Genomic DNA, 16970 nt, shown 5'->3' on the forward strand with positions numbered 1-16970 from the left:
AATAGATATGGAAGGAGCATTTGACAAAATCTAAAATCTAGCACCCTTTCATGACAAAAAAAATGCAATAATGAATCACTAAATTCTACCCCTGAGACAAATAATACAGTATATGTTAACTACATTGAACTTAAATAAAGAGTTTTTAAAAAAAGAAAGAAAGACAAGAAAATACACAACAAGCTGGGAATAGATGGGAATTTCCTCAACCCGAGAAAGGACATTTTTGAAAAACTTACAACTAATGTCATTCTTAGTAGTGGGAACTGAAAGCTTTCCCCCTGAAACAGGAAAGAGACAAGATTGTGTGTTACCAATTTTTTTCAACCTTGTATTGGAGGTTCTAGCCAAGGAAGTTAGGCAATAGAAAGAAATAAAAGGCATCAGGATCAAAGGAAGGAGTAAAACTATCTCTATTTGAGAATGACATGATAATATACATCCTAAAGAAACCACAGAAAAACTATTATACCTAGTAAGTCCAGCATGTGTAGGATATGAGTTCAACACACACACAAAATTTATATTTCTATTTATTAGCTATAAATTATCTGAAATGATATTAAGAAAACAATTCCACTTACAATAATATAAAAAATAATATAATACTTGGAATAAATTTAACTAAGAAGTGCAAGACTTACACATTGAAAACTATGAAATATCACTGAAGGAAATTAAATAAGACCTTAATCAGTGGAAAGACATTTAAGCTTGTGAATTGGAAAACATTGGTAAGATGTCAATACTCCCCAACTTTATCTGCAGATTCAACACAATCCCTACCAAAATTTCAACTGCTGTTTTTTTACACAGATGAACAAATTCATCCTAAAATTGATATGAAGTTATAAGGGGCCCAGAAGAGCCAAACATGTCTCAGTTTCAAAACCTACTAAAAAGCTACTGTAATCGTTGCCTGGGTGGCTCAGTGGGTTAAAGCCTCTGCCTTCGGCTCAGGTCATGATCCCGAGGTCATGGGATAGAGCCCCGCATCGGGCTTTCTGCTCAGCAGGGAGCCTGCTTCCTCCTCTCTGCCTGCCTCTCTGCCTCCTTGTGATTTCTGTCAAATAAATAAATAAATCTTTAAAAAAAAAAGCTACTGTAATCAAAAGAGTGTTGTGCTAGTGTAATAATAGATAAATAGCTCAATGAAAGAGAATTGAGAGTCCAAAGATAAACCTATGGTCACCTGATTTTTACAAGTATACCAAGAGTACTCAGTGGTGAATGTTGGGTGGGGGGAGGGGCAACTGGTTATTTACATGCCGACTCCTACTTCACACTTCATACAAAAATTAACAAAGTGGTCAATGGCCCAAATGTAGAGATTAAACTTTCATAATAAAACATGAGTGTAAATCTTCATGACCTTGGATTAGGCAAAAGTTTGTTACACACAAAATCAAAAGCATAAGCGATCAGAGGAAAAAGATAGGCAAATTTAACTTTACAATTTAAAAACATTTGTTTTCAAGTAATGCTCTCAAGAAAGTGATGTGACAATCCACATTTTGGGAAAAAATATTTGCAAATAAATATATATATTTAGTAATCATATATATTCAGTAGCAGTTATATATTTGCAAATTATATATATTTAGTAGTATATACATATATTTACAAATATGTATGTTTAAAAATATTTTCAAATCATATATGTAGTATATGTCATATATATATATATATAGTTGTGTGTGTATATAGTGTGTGTGTGTATATAGTGTGTGTGTATATATGTATACGTGTGTGTATGTGTGTGTGTATATGTGTGTGTGTGTATATAATATATATACATATATATATATATATATATATATATATATATACTCTTACCAAATATAAAAAGTACTCTTACAACTCAACAATAACAGGACAAATAACCCAATTTAAAATGGGCAGAGGATTAAATAGACATTTGTCCAAAGAAGTTCCAATGGCCAATGAACACTTGAAAAGATAACCAACATTATTAGCTACTGGTGAAATGCAAAGCAAAATCACAATGCTATGCTACTTCGCACTCATTAAAATGCCTAAAAATTTTTTTACTTCTAGGTATATATGCAGAAGAATTGGAAACATATATTCATACAAAAACTTGTACATGAATATTTTCAGCAGCATTATTCATAAAAGCCCCAAAGTGGAAACAACGTACATGCCCATCAACTGATGAATGGATTAACAAATGTTATATTTCCATAAATTATTCAGTCATAAAGAGGAATAAAGCACCACATCCTACAAATGGATAAAGCTTGAAAACATGCTCAGTGGAAAAAAGCTAGTAACAAAAGGTCATATAATTCCATTTATATAAAAGATCCATAATATGTAAATCCATAGAGAAAGAAAGATCAGTAGTTGCCAGAGGAATGGGTGGAGGAGAGAATGGGGAATGACTGCTAATTGGTATGGGATTTCTTTTGGGAATGAGGAAAATATTCTGGGGTTAGATACTAGTAATGTTACTGAACCTTGGGAAGATACTAAAAAACTACTGAATTGTACAATTTAGAACTATGAGTTTTGTACTATGCAAATTATGTCTCAATAAAATTTGCTTTTCTCTAATGATTAATGATGTTGAACATCTTTTCATTGTGTTTGTTTGCCTTAAGTATACCTTCTTCGATGAAGTGCTTGTTCAAATCTTTTAACCAGCTTTTATTGGGTTGCTGGTCCTCTTACTGAGTTGTGTTATGTATTTGGAATTTTGAAGTTCTTAACAGATGCATGTTTAGAATTATTGCTTCCCAGTTCCTGTCTCCTACTATTAATCATCATGTACTTGTTTATTCCCTTAAAAGAGACTGCTTATCTCTTTTGTTAACTCCATTTTTCTCACAAGTGTATTCCATACAAAAGAGGTTGTGAGTGAGTGCTAAGCTCCATTATGCTTGAAACTCCCAGATATTACAAACAAATATGCTGGCCCACTCTGTCTTTACAACTGTGTTAAAATTTTAGCTGAGTTCTTATTACCAGTGTGGATTATATTCCTTGCCAAAGGGAGTTTGGTTGTTCTATTTCTCCTTGGTAGGTCTTGTCACTCTAGAATTCAGATCAGTTGAGTGCCATTAAAACATAGGCCTCTGATGGACTCAAGAAAATATGTTATTCAAGTTTTTATTTTTATTTATCTTGTAGATTATCCCAGATTTTCCAAGTGTTAGAGTAGGAGCAACGTTCACCTGAGACTTTCTATACCTTATACAGAAAGATAACCTTCCAGCAATTTGTCTTTCAAAGAGTTTGTTCATTTTAGCTTTTTTCAGATTTATTGGCACAAACCTCTTCATAATATTTCTTAATGCCTTCTGTCTGTAGGGTATGCAACGATAATCCCTCTTTCATTTCTGCTTCGAGTAATTTCTGCTTCCCTATTTTTTCAATCCTCCTGTTTACCAATTTTGGCAATATTATACAAGAGGAACCTTTTTAAAAATTGTTTTTAATCTATTGTGTCCTTTTTATTAATTGATATTATGTTTATATATTCATCTACTGAAATTAAATTTATTATGGCATTCCTTCTTCTTTGCAGTTAACTTGGTTTTTTTCTAGTTTCTTAGATTACTAATACAGAATTTTCCTCTTTTTAAAAATGAATATTTAAAATTATAAATTTCCTTCTAAATATTTTGGTATGTAATGTGAAATTTTCATTCAATCAAGATATTTTCTAATTTTTTGTGCTTTCTTCTTTGACTCATGGGTGACTAATAGAGAGGTGCTTTTATATTTCAAAATATTTGAGGTTAGTTCAGATATTTTTATGTTATTTATTTCTAATGTAATTCCATAGAGATGAGAGGAAAAACTATCTGATTTCAATTCTTTTAAATTTATTAATATTTGCTTTGAAGTCCAGCATATGAATTATCTTGGTGAAAAATCCATGTGTGCTTCAAAAAGATGTGTATTTTGCAGCTGCTGGATATAGTTTCCAGAAATATCATTTGGGAAAAGATGTTGATAACAGTGTTCAATATTTCTAAATTCTGATTTTATGCCTAGTTTCTCTAGCAGTCCCTATGAGGAGAGTACTTGTATCCCTTTTCAGTTCTCAGTTCTCAGTTGAGAGATTTATAACTAGATATATACACAGTTAACACTAATTATGTCTTCTGAATTAACTGACCTATTTATAATGATAAAGGGTTCCTCTTGATCCTTAGTAATATTGCTTGTTCTCAATGCTAAATTTTCTGATGTTAATATGGCCATTCCAGCTTTCTTATAATTAATGTTTTCATGGTATGTAGTTTTCCACTTTCCTTATAAGTTAGCTAAGTCTTTATATTTAAAGTGGGTTTCTTATAGGCAGCACAAAAGTAGGTCTTGCTTTTCTTTTTTTTTTTTTTTAAGATTTTATTTATTTATTTGACAGGCAGAGATCACAAGTAGGCTGAGAGGCAGGCAGAGAGAGAGAAGGAGGAAGCAGGCTCCCTGCCGAGCAGAGAGCCCGATGCGGGGCTCGATCCCAGGACCCTGGGATCATGACCTGAGCCGAAGGCAGAGGCTTTAACCCACTGAGCCACCCAGGCGCCCCAGGCCTTGCTTTTCTATTCGGTCCCATGATATCTGGCCTCTAATTAGAGATTTTATGGTTTATATTTAATGTAATCATTGATATGCTCAGTTTTGAATCTATCATCTTGCTAGTTTATTTCCACTTGTTCCATTTGTTCTTTGTCTTTTTCTCTCTTCTTCTTCCTTCTTTTGAATTTATTAACTAATCTTTAGTCTTCTACTTTATGTTCATTATCAGTGTATCATTTATACATCTTTTTGCTGTTATTGATTGCTGCATGGTTTGAAAAATGAACCTTTAAAACATCTCAATCTACCATCAACTAATTCTGTTCTACTTCATCTACAATGTAACTATATTTCTACTTATTTCCTTTCCATCCTTCATGCTATTTTTTGACATAAGTTACTAATTCCTGAAAATAACACAATTTATTGTTAATATTTTTGTTTTAGTCAACTCTATTTTAAAGAATTCTTTTAAACAAATAAAAATATTTTTACATTTACCCACATATTTATTATTTCCAATATATGAATTTCTTTTTTGTATATAAATTGCAATAAGTACCATTTTCCTCCTACCTGAAATATCATTGAATAATTTTTATAGTGTTAGTTTACTGAGGATGATATTCCCAGCCTGTTAAAATCAGACAAACTTTGATTTTACCTTTATTAAAATATATTGTTACTGGCTACAGAATTCTAGGTTAACTTTAATTTTTTATAATTTTAAAGATGTCATTCTACTGTCTTCTGTATTGCATACCTTCATGCATGAAATGTGCTGTAATTCTTATCCTTACTCTTCTGTATAGATTGTGTCTTTTATTCTCCTTTGAGAAGTTTTAAATTTTTTTCTTTAATTAGTAGTTTCCAAATTCTGTATTTATCATGCTTGGGTTTGTTGAGAATCTTAGATCTGTAAGTTCATAGTTTTCATTAAATTTAGAAAATTTTTACCTAGTGCATTTTCAAATGCTTTTTCTTTTTCCTCTCTTTTGGGTTTCTAATTACATGTGTTGTCTCCAACAGGTCACAGAGGCTGTATTACAAGTTTTTAGCTCTTTTTCCCTCTTTGTTTTGTCCTGGATAATTTTTACTGCTCTATTTTCAAATTCATTGACCATTTCTTTCACAATTTCTAGCTTGCTTTTAATTTTTAAAGTGAACTTTTAATTTGAGATATTGTATTTTTCATCTCCAGAAGATCCATTTGGAACTTCTTTTTTTTTAGAAAGAGAGAGAGAGAGAACACAGGTGAGTATGGGGGTGATGAGGGGAAACTTAAGCAGATTCCACCCTTAGCACAGAGCCAAGACAGTGCCCAAGACCCTGAGATCATGACCTGAGCCAAAATCAACCAATGTTTGCTTAACTGACTGAGTCAACCAGGTGCCTCTCCATTTGGAACTTTAAAAAATACCTTCCATTTTTCCATTCATTTGCTTATGCTTTTTAAAAAATTCTTGAACATTTTTACTGTTTTAATTTTTTTTTAAGATTTTATTTATTTATTTGAGAGAGAGAGAGAGTGAGACTGAGAGATTGAGCATGAGAGGGAGGGAGGGAGAAGGACAAGCAGACTCCATGATGAGCAGGGAGCCTGGCACAGGGCTGTATCGCAGGACTCTGCACCATGACCTGAGCTGAAGGCAAATGCTCAACCAACTGAGCCACCCAGGCACCCCAATTCTTGAACATTTAAAAAACATATTTGTAAGGTGTCATAAACTTCTTTTCTGTTAATCCCATCATCTCTGTCTTTTCTGGATATGTCTTTATTGACTGGTAATGTATTACATTATTTCTAATTTTTCCTAAAATTGGGAAAATTCCTAAAATTTCCCAATTTTTCTAATTCTAATGTGACACGTTTTCTGTTTCTTTTTATGTGTAGAAATTTTCTATTAGATTATGATTTCTATGTTTTCAAGTGCTAGATTTTATTATACTCCTCAAAGACTGTTGGGTTTTGTTCTAATAGTGAATTACTGTGCTCAATTTATCCTTTTGAGGCTGTTTTTAAGCTTTTTAAAAAGAGAATCTAGAATCACTTTAATCTAACAGAAACTTAGCTCTGCTACTAAAGCATGGTTTTTCTGGGGTCCCTACTGATAGTTCCGGGGTTTTAACAAGGACTCTCTGCTCTGGATAGTTAGAACTTGAATATTTCTCAGATCTGTGTGAACTCTAGAAACTACTTATCTTATGGCTCCAAGATCTTTTTTTTTTTTTTTTTTTTTGGCCTAGCCACATAGCTTTCTATCCTGTGTATATGAATTCTATTCAGCTGCCCTCTAAAAGAGAATTTTATGCAGATCTTTGGAGCTTTCTCTCTATGTAGCTCCCTTTTCTTGGATAGTCTTCCAAAAAATGCCAAGTATTTCAGCTTCTCTGAACTCTATCTTGTTAATTCAACAAGTCTGTTTTCTTCATTTGGAATAGTCCCTTCTGGTCCCTGCCCCCACAGAGGTCCAGAAAAGCCTGTAAACAGAGAACGAGAGCAATAGCAGGGCTCCACTCTCATTTGTCTTCTGGGGATCAGAGCCCTCTGTTTTCTGTTATCCAATGTATGAAAATTATTGCCAAATATATTTTTCAGTTTTCTTGTTCTTTACTATGGAATAATAATCTCAATCTCAATTATTAAATCATAGCTGAAACTCAGTAATTAAATTTAAAGTTGTCTTTTGATTATAAACCATAAAGCCTATTGTTGGAAGACAATATGTCATGTTCCTGATATTTCTATATGTCTTGAGAGCAAGGCATGGATTGCCTTTTGCTCCCCACTGTATTTTCCAAGGGTGTTTATTTAGCAGTATTGAGAGATGGAGTTGAGGTCTTTCAGAATTCAGGGTAGATTTCTTATAGCTTTGGAAAAAACCTTTCTATGGAACAAATGGCAGACACACTTACTTGTTTAAAAAAAAAACTGTTTCCTTAAGCTCAGGGCTCCTGCCCTGTAAAGCAACTTACTGTATTTACAGACATCTTCCAGACTTCTTCTTCTTCACTGTGGGAGTTGTGGCTCGAAGAACTGATATCAAAATGTTGATATTCTGTTACTGCCATTGCTATCAGTAATAAGTTGTCTTTTGTTTCTGATCCAGGGGTATCATATCCACTATTAACATCCATGAAACTGTGGCAGGATAAATTGTTAGTTTGCAAGTAGGATAAATTTCAGACTTTTCACAATTTTTAACACATACTTTCAGAATACACTATTTATATTAATGGAGATAAAAATTAAATATATGACAACTTATAATAGCTAATATTTATTCCAGGAATACTTGCAAAAGTTGCTATTGCAACCAATGTTGAATTTTTATACCCCTTTTTCACATGAGAAACAGAAGTTCAGAGAGGTTATGATTTGGGCAGAGCCAAATGGATAGTTAATAGTAAGCCAGCGTTCAACATTATGCTTTCCTGTTCCCCTTCCACTGTTATGAAAGCTCCTGGCACTACCCGATTATAACAATATTAACATGAAAAAGCATATAATTGAGGTTTAAATTATGTAGTGGACCAAAATAACTATAGAAATTCAGCAGAAATGAAGTGTGGTGCCCGTTAAATTTCTGAGAAAAGACTGACTGGAGGAAGAGGGACGAAGTGCCTGAAGCTGGTGCTCAAAGCTGAACACTGCTAGGCTTTCTTGTGAAGGTTTCCGTAAACCTTGCAGTCTACACTGGAGCTGTGCTATTTCCTGCCTTGCAAGTGAGATATAAATGAGGGCATGTACATGAAACATGGTGATGCGAATTCCTCCCCCTCCCCCCCATCCCACTTACACAACTCTCCCTTACCTACCCAGCTGCTCATGCTTGGATCACAAGCTGACAGAAGGGGTTTCAGGGGTTATGGGCCCAGTAGGATGTACCTCAGTCTCCAAATGTATTGTAGGAATGTGGGCTGTGTCTTGGCAAAGGATTTGACAAAATTTTGTTTTTAATTCTTACCCTGAAAAGTAAATAACTGAGAATACTCATGACCAATTAAGTAGTTAATTATACTTTAATAACCCACTTATAAAATATTAATAAGGTATTTGAAAGTCATTGGGTATACCAGAACATTGAAAATAAAATCTTCCCTCTTAAATTCACTGTCCTCCAAAATCCTAAATCTAATATGAGAGGACCCGAGAAGGAACACAGGAGCCAATAGGTCCTATCGTTATTGTGTTAGGGGGGTAAAGAAATTGACCCAAGGCAACTGTCCTTTGAACATATTCAAAAATAAGTCTTAACACATTTCTTTTTTAAGATTTATGTATTTATTTGAGAGAGAAAGAGAGAGTGAGCAGGGAGAAGGACAGAGGTAAAGGAAGGTGGGAGAGAGAGAGAGAATCTCAAGCAGACTCCCCACTGAGTCCAGTACCCTACACGGGGCTTCATCCCAGGACCCTGAGGTCATGACCTGAGCCAAAATCAAGGGTCGGATGCTTAACTGACTGAGCCACCTAGGTGATCCCAAGAATCAGTCTTAAAATGCTATTCTAAATCTGACTTTTTCCTCCAGTGGGGCAAGTGAAAAAGAAGAGAACAATATGATCAATCTTGCAAGTTCCAATAAGAACATTAACAACTTACATGAACACCAGATTTGACTAGAAGAGAAAAATGGGTATTATCTTAAACAAGATTCTGTATCCAGAAGCTTTTTATATTTGGAAATCTCTGGAAATCTGGTAGGGAGAAACAAATTGGATTCTTTCTCAAGTTAAAAAATGACTTTGAATACTTTTTACCAATTAGAAGAAATATTTCTTACATTCTTTCTAATACAACAAATATTTATTGAGGGACATTTTGCAGCTACAGAAGACATGAAGGCAATAGACCAAATACGTCTCCAAAATGCCTAAAGGAGCAGGGAATTTTACAACGGTAATAAAAGCATTTGAATAAGTGTGTAGAGTCAGGGCTTAATAAGGGGTAAGTGAAGTGGACATTAAAGAATGAAAAAGGAGACCTTAGTGACAGATGAGGTACAAAGAGCCATTCCTGGGGTTGTGAGAGTTATAGGAAATCTGAGGCTGGGGTTACAGTAGAGCACTTGAGGTCAAGGTCTTAGAGACCTATCGCCCTCATGGAAATGATCCTTCAGAGAGTACAGATAGCAGAAGGAGGTAAGATAAGCATGAAAGAAAAATGATAGTATTGAGACACTGCCATAGCAGTGTGAGATTTCAGTTATCTTAAATTGGATTCTATTCTAATTTTTTTTAAAAGCTAGCACATTATAAAATGTTTCTAAAATTTAAACAATGAAGTCATAAACCAAAAAAGTAAACTATCTAACCACAAAATGAGATATATTGAATTTCATTTCACCCTTGAGAATAGTTCATGGGTCTAAATGTAGTCAGTAGGCACTAGACTAAGGCCATTTTTAGGGAAATATTGTGACAAAATATTTAGAAAAGGAAAGTGTGGGCCTGAGGACATGGATTAGATATTCCTGACAATGGGAAAACAAACTACTCTGTCCAAGAAGTCAACTAGACCTTGTGGAGGAAAACAGAAGAGAGAATAAAACAGAGTGGTGGGTAGCTGGAACTGGGGTTGGTGTAGAGGGCCAAGGGGGGGTTCTGAAGAACAGGACAGTCTAATATACAGTTTGAAATGGACTGTGGGATCATTTCCTATCCTTTTACTACTGCCACCAGATCTCTAGTGAAGGTACACAGCTGAGGCATGAGAGTGGTTTTTGGGAGGGCAGGAATGGAGGGAAAGGGGGTCTGTGGGGAGACAGAACTGCCCAGCGGCCAGACGCAGATCCTGACAGCAGGGGTGCGGGACAGAAACCAGTTGGATGAGTCAGAGGTAGCTGAAAAGAAACCAAACACCTACAAATTAAAGGGATTTGGGGCAGGCACTGGACTTCTTAAGGGCAAGGTGACCCAAGCTGACATCTGGGTTACATGGATCAGAAAAGACTTTTTAAGCAATGCTTAATCTGTATCCTAAAATGGCAAGACAGAGATTGCCCTGTGGAAGAAGTTTGGATATATTTAGTTTGGCAAACTTTAAAACAAAGTGCACCATTTAGCTGTTGATGTGGACTTGAAGAAGTTTACTGGATGAAGATTTGTAGGAATATCGAATAGCTGTATGTATTTTCAAACAAAAAAAAATCATTTCAGGGGCACCTGGGTGGCTCATTCGGTTAAGCGTCAACTCTTGATTTTGGCTCTGGTCATGATGTCAGTTCTGGGATCGAGTCCTGTGTCTGTGTGGCTCTGTGCTTAGTGGGGAATCTGTGTGAGGGCTTCCTACCTCTCTTTCTTCCCCTCCTCTCTCGCTTTCTTTTCATTTCCTTTCTGCAACATCCAAATGGCTCACCACCAGAAAAATGATAAGCATTGATTGCTTCTCCTACCAGGGTAAATGCCCGCCAGGGGATTCTTAGGGCTACTTCTCCCTTCAGCCCCTTTCCAGAGGCTTCTAGGTAATAAGGTCTCCATATCTCCTCTCTTAATAATCCTCTTTTCTCCCTTAATCTAGATCCCTAATCTCTTCACTAATACCAGCTTCTTCTGCTGGGAAAAATATCAGTTGGTGTTTTAATAATCTCAGTAGTGATGCACTCAGCTCCCACTGAAAGCAGTTTTTCCTGCAGTTTTACTCAGTAAAAGACTACTATCCTCAAGTGTCGGTATTGTGCTAGTTGTCCCGATCAGAACTTCCAAACCAAGAATAGGTGGGTCTTTGCTTTAGACCTGCATGATTATAAAGCTTTCTGATAGAAGTCTTTTTAAAACCACCCCAGCCCCACAGGGACTGATTTTGCTTCCATCCTAGAGTTTAAAAACACCTATGGGTTTTATCTTTAATAGAAGCTTCTTTGTTATAGACACCCACCATTCTTGCAGAGATCCAGATTATTATCCCTACATACTGCACTGACTAATAAATATTGAACCATCCCACAGTGTGTGTGTTGTCATTAATTACGAGCATGGCTCACTTCTTTTTTTAGATAGTAAGCTTGCAGTCTCTTCAAGGTAGGAATATTTATCTTTGTAACCCCACTGAATATAACATGAGGCTTTGTGCATACAAGGAGATGAATGAGTATTTTACAGGATAATGTTAAGCAAAAGAGCTATGCAGATTTCAATATAAGGAATACAACCTAAACACCACAGGATAGAACTTTCTGTGAGGATGGAAATGTTCTATATCTGCCCTAATTTGCTAGATACTAAGGTCCAAGCCATTGAGCACTTGACTTTTGGCTAACGTGACTGAGGAATTAGTGTCTAAATTTAGTTAGTTTTCATTGATTTTACTTTAAACATAACTGGCTGCAGGTGGCTAGTGACCGCATTATTAGATCAGGCAAATAGAATATCCAGCAAAAATCTCGACCTCCTTCATTTCTTGAATCATGTTTCTCTCTCTACTTAAAAATAAGTAATTTTCTCAGGAATAGCTTTGTTCTGGATGCCAGGCTTGGCTTTGGGAGTCAGGCTCTGTGCTAACTCTTCTTTTATAGATGATTCATACCTCACAACAACCCTGTGTGGCAGATTATGTCGTTTTCCACATTTGACCAAAGCATGGCAATGTGAAGTCATTGCTCCTGGTCATCACTTAGCTGGAGCTGCTTTCAAAAAAAAAAAAAAAAAGAATAAGTCAGTGAGTGAATGAATGAGTTAAGATTCATGTCTCAGACATGGTGTCAGGTCTAAGTGAACCCACTTTCCTATAGTCAGAGTCCTTGGTTGGTTCTGGGTGAGAAGATGAATTTTAGAGCTCCCATGTGCCCCAGCACAGAATGTGAGTTACAGCACAGCCCCTGACTTTTTCCACGCAGCACACTTCAGTGTGGCTTCACTTGGGGGGACACCTGGTAAGAACTCAGGGAGGGTAAAGCTGGAGTAGGAATTTTTCCTACATTCAGGTCCTGAAGAACAGCAATTAGAAAACAGCCTTCCCCCCCATTTTTTTTTTCCCCTTCTTTTTCTTCTTATGGAACTAAACTGGTAAAAAACTGTTTGCTCAATGAAGCTTCTTCCATAGACAAAAAAGATTGTATGGGTTTTTTTTTTGTGTTTTTTTTTTTTTTTTTTTTTTGGTGGTGGTGGTGGCTTTTGGGGTTTTTTGTTTGTTTTTTGTTTTTGTTTTTTGTTTGTTTGTTTTTGTTTTTGTGGGAAAAAAGGATCTAGGACAGGGAGAAGGGTGCTCCAAGGGACCTATTTTTAGCACATAGACTGTTCTTAGGGTTTCTGTTTGGGCCTTGTGTGTGTTTTTATTTGCTTTTTGTTTCTGAAAGTCAGAACCCGGTCTGACTTTCAGAAACAAAAGGTCTCACAGACTTTAAGTTCAGTGAAGGCCAGAAAGGGGCATTCCTTCCTCTTGCACACAGAAAGTGTTGCTAAGGGTAGTGCTTCGGGAAGACATGAAATCATGCTGGGTGGGAAGATGGGATGAGAAATTCATACCACGAACAGCTCGTTATGTAGGATCTACAATGGAACAAAAATGCCCACCGTCAAACTGGATCACACATGATCTTTTAAGGTCAAGAAAAAGCATGCCATGGTAGAAATGATGGAAATCAGCAAGAATGAAGTCCTTGGAGCCAATCCTGTCATTCTCCCTGCTTTCATTTCCCCTAAAATTGGCTCATCACGCTACTAGAAAAAAATACACCACAGAATGAAGTTATGTTCCAAAGAAACAAAGAAAAAAGTATTGCCTTGAGCATTCTCTGTACAGGGATATTATTTTCCTTTATGATACTGAACATGTATGGTGTTAAGTCAGCCTAGCAATTAGTTGGATTGATGCAAATGTTTGCCCCATTCTTGTTAAAAGATGACTCTGTGATTTGGTTTAAATGTGTCTGTATAAAAAGATGTTTTCGTTTCTAACTGCTGATATCTATTGGGATAGGCTGCTATAAGCATCCCCCACACTCTGACTTCCATTCTGATGGCATTTATTATTACATATTGCGCAACAAAGCAGGTGGGCATGATAATAATATTCTTGAAAGAAGACCTATATTCTCATGGCAACAATTTGCAATAGTGCTGTAGGGGTAAACAGGGGAGCCAAGATGGGAGTTGCTGTTAACACTTGGGTTTGCACACCTGTATTAATGACACCCACCTACAGAGGAAAAAAAAAGGCGACACTCCTCTAGGCTCTTGGCAACTTCTAAACGTAAGTAAAACAGCTGCTTGCTGAGACCTACTGTGTGCATGTGTGCAAGTCAATGAATGCATCAGGCTCTCTCAGAGGGATGAAGATACAACCGGATATCTGCTAGAGAAACATCTGCTATTTTTGTCCAGCGTCTGGTATCGGTTTGATTGGATGCAGCATTCTGATTTCACTTTTGGAAGATCCACCACAGTCAGGGTACATGTTAATGTGCTGGAACCCGAGGCTCCTGGTTTTGTTTTTTGACCCAAGGCTGGCTAAGAAGTCAGAGTGCTTAGTTCATGGTGGGCACCCTACGCCAATGAAGAGCCAAATTGCTGCAGAGCCAGTGAAGAAGAGGCATTTAATTTCACAAAGGTTGGAAAGCTGGGATTTGCCACAGTGTGGAAGGCACCTGCCTGAGAATAAAACTAATAGAAAAAGACAGAGATGGGAGAGAGAAAGAGACCTGTATTCTTTGCAGGTCTAGATCTATCTCTGCTTGAAGTTGAGCTCCTTGAACTTCCCAGTTCCATGAGTCAATGGATGTTCTTTTTTTTCCTTAAGCCTCTTAAGTGTGAGTGGCGTTTCTGTGGCTTGCAAGGAGAAGAGTCCATCCTGATGAATACAGCTCTCTCTAGGAAAGTGTGTATTTAAAAAAAGAAAAATGAATACTTATTGACACTTATCATCTTCCAGGTAATTTAAGAGCATGTTCTCATGTCAGCTTACAATTGTAGGACATCATATTTCCACTTTATATATGATAGTACCCTCCTGTCCGTGGGGGATACGTTCCAAGACTCCCAGTGGATGCTAGAAACCACAGACACAACTGAACCCTTATGTGCACTATGTTTTTTTTTCTTCTATGTACCTACGATAAAGTTTAATTTATAAATCTGGGACAGTAAGAAATTAACAAGAATAACTAAAAATAGAACAATTATAACAATATACTGTAAGAGAATTTATGTGAATGTGCTCTCTCTCTCTCTCTGAAAATAGCTATTTACCGTGCTCACTCTTCTTGTGAGGAGATGAAGGGAGGTGAATGATGTAGACACAATGGCATAGCATCAGGCTACTCTTCCCCTTCTGAAGCTATGTCAGTGGGAGGATCATCTGCTTCTGGACCATGACTGATCGTAGAGAACTGAAATCGTGGAAATCAAAACCTTGGTAAGGGGAAATCGCCATCTTAAGGGGTGTTCTGTCAAGTGGCTGCCTTGTAATTTGGTTACCGTAGTCACACAGTTTCAGATATTTAGATGGCCATAGGTGCTCTTATCACCAAAAAAATAGGGTAACTATGTGAGGAGATAATATGTTAATTAGTTTCCCTGTATGTATATGTATACCAAGTCATCCTGTTGTACACTTTAAATATATACAAATGTAATATTAAAAATAAAATTAAAGAAGGCAAACGATATCCAATCAAAAAATCTATTTTAATGTATGTAATACACACAATTGTTTGCTTTAAAAAATAAATAAATGCTTACACAATTATAAGAAGGCAAACTGAGGGACAACTGGGTGGCTCAGTCAGTTAAGCATCTGCCTTAGGCTCAGGTCATGATCCCAGTGTCCTGGGACCCTGAGATCATGAGACCGCTTTGAGCTCCCTGCTCAGCACGGAGTCTGCTTCTCCCTCTCCCAGTCCCCCTGCTTGTATTCCCTCTCTCGCGGTCTCTCTCTGTCAAATAAATAAAAAAAAAATTTTTAAAAAGGCGGCAAACTGAACAGGATGACCAAAATGATGAAGGTGTGTTTCCAGGCATTAACCTTGCCTGTGGTTCATAGTGGTTTGAGGTATGTTTTCAAATTAATGATAAACTTCTATTTTAGTGGCAAAATAAGTGCAAAGGGGGAATTTAAGTCTACTTTAAATGAGGCTATGAAAAAGAAACATGCTTTTAAAAAGAAATGTGATAGCCCTCAGGTGACGTGAGCATCCAAACTCCTAAGTGAAACTGCTCCCCGTTTACACATATAATGGCTTTCCACGTGATATCCAACAAATACTCATATATTTACAGCTCTTTTGATCACCCAGATTCAATAAAGAAATTTCCTTTAAAATGTAAAAGGTTAAAATAGATGTGGCAAAGAAAGCCAAACTTGCATATCTTGCCATTAAGCCCAGTTACCATATCAAATCTACAGATTGCTCCATAAGCAAAATTTCCACTTTGAGAATTTTATTTTGCTCAGAGACAAAGTGAAATAATTTTGTATGTTATAAAGCGGTCAAACAACTTGGCAAGGATTGGGAAAATTCCATGTTTTACTCTTCTATCAGATTCATTTAGCCAAATATAAAAGAACCATTTTTCTTATTCGGGCACGATATTTCCATAAAAGTCATGGAATTAATGTGATGGCCTGCCAGGTGAAAGATTTTGTTTTCCTCCGTTCTGAGAATCAGCAGACCTGTTGATAAGATCATTATCACACCACTAAAAGTGCTGAGTCCAAAACAGCAAAAAGCTCTGTTTTTAAGACCTGGTAAGTTACTTGTGATTATACATTAGTGGAAACTAGATAGTATGTATTTCTAAAATTGTGTTATTCTAATTGTACTTGGTATTTTACTAGATGAGAAAAGTATTCAAACATAATTGTATGAAAAGAGATCTAAAAATTATTTTAATGATTTTATTCAAGCAAAATACAGGTAATGTTTTTTCCTAAGCATGTAATTTCTGAGAAACTTAACTACTGTTAATTGTCATCATCATCAAGTCCTTATAAGCTTATTATTATTATTTTTTGCAGTTGAAAACTCTTTCAATTTTAAGTTTTTGAAGATACTATTTCAGAATTTTGCTCCAATTCTTACAATGTTACCAATCTCTTCCATGGAGCTATTTTCAAAGTATAACATAATATCAAAATGGAAAGTCTATGTAAAATAACAATTCTCACTTAAATTTAGAAGAAAGGAAAAAAAAAAAAAACCTCTAATGGCAACTCAGAAAGGCAACCTCTAAAGGCAACTCTAGCTCTAAGGGTAAACATAACAAATAATGTCTGAGCAGCTATTTGAACCTTTTATAACCTGTAAAGACTATCACCCTATGAAAGTCTACTTTAGTCAGCTGAAATCTTTGGAAGAATGATCTTAATTGTCCCTATCATTCATGCTAGGATTCACAAGAGAATAAAGAAAGATTAAAATGGGATACTCTTGTCGGCCCCGGTTGTCTAATGGATAAGGCATTGGCCTCCTAAAATGGGATACTCTTT

The sequence above is a fragment of the Mustela nivalis genome, assembly GCF_964662115.1.
Source record: "Mustela nivalis genome assembly, chromosome: 7".
NCBI classification, from domain to species: Eukaryota; Metazoa; Chordata; class Mammalia; order Carnivora; family Mustelidae; genus Mustela; species Mustela nivalis.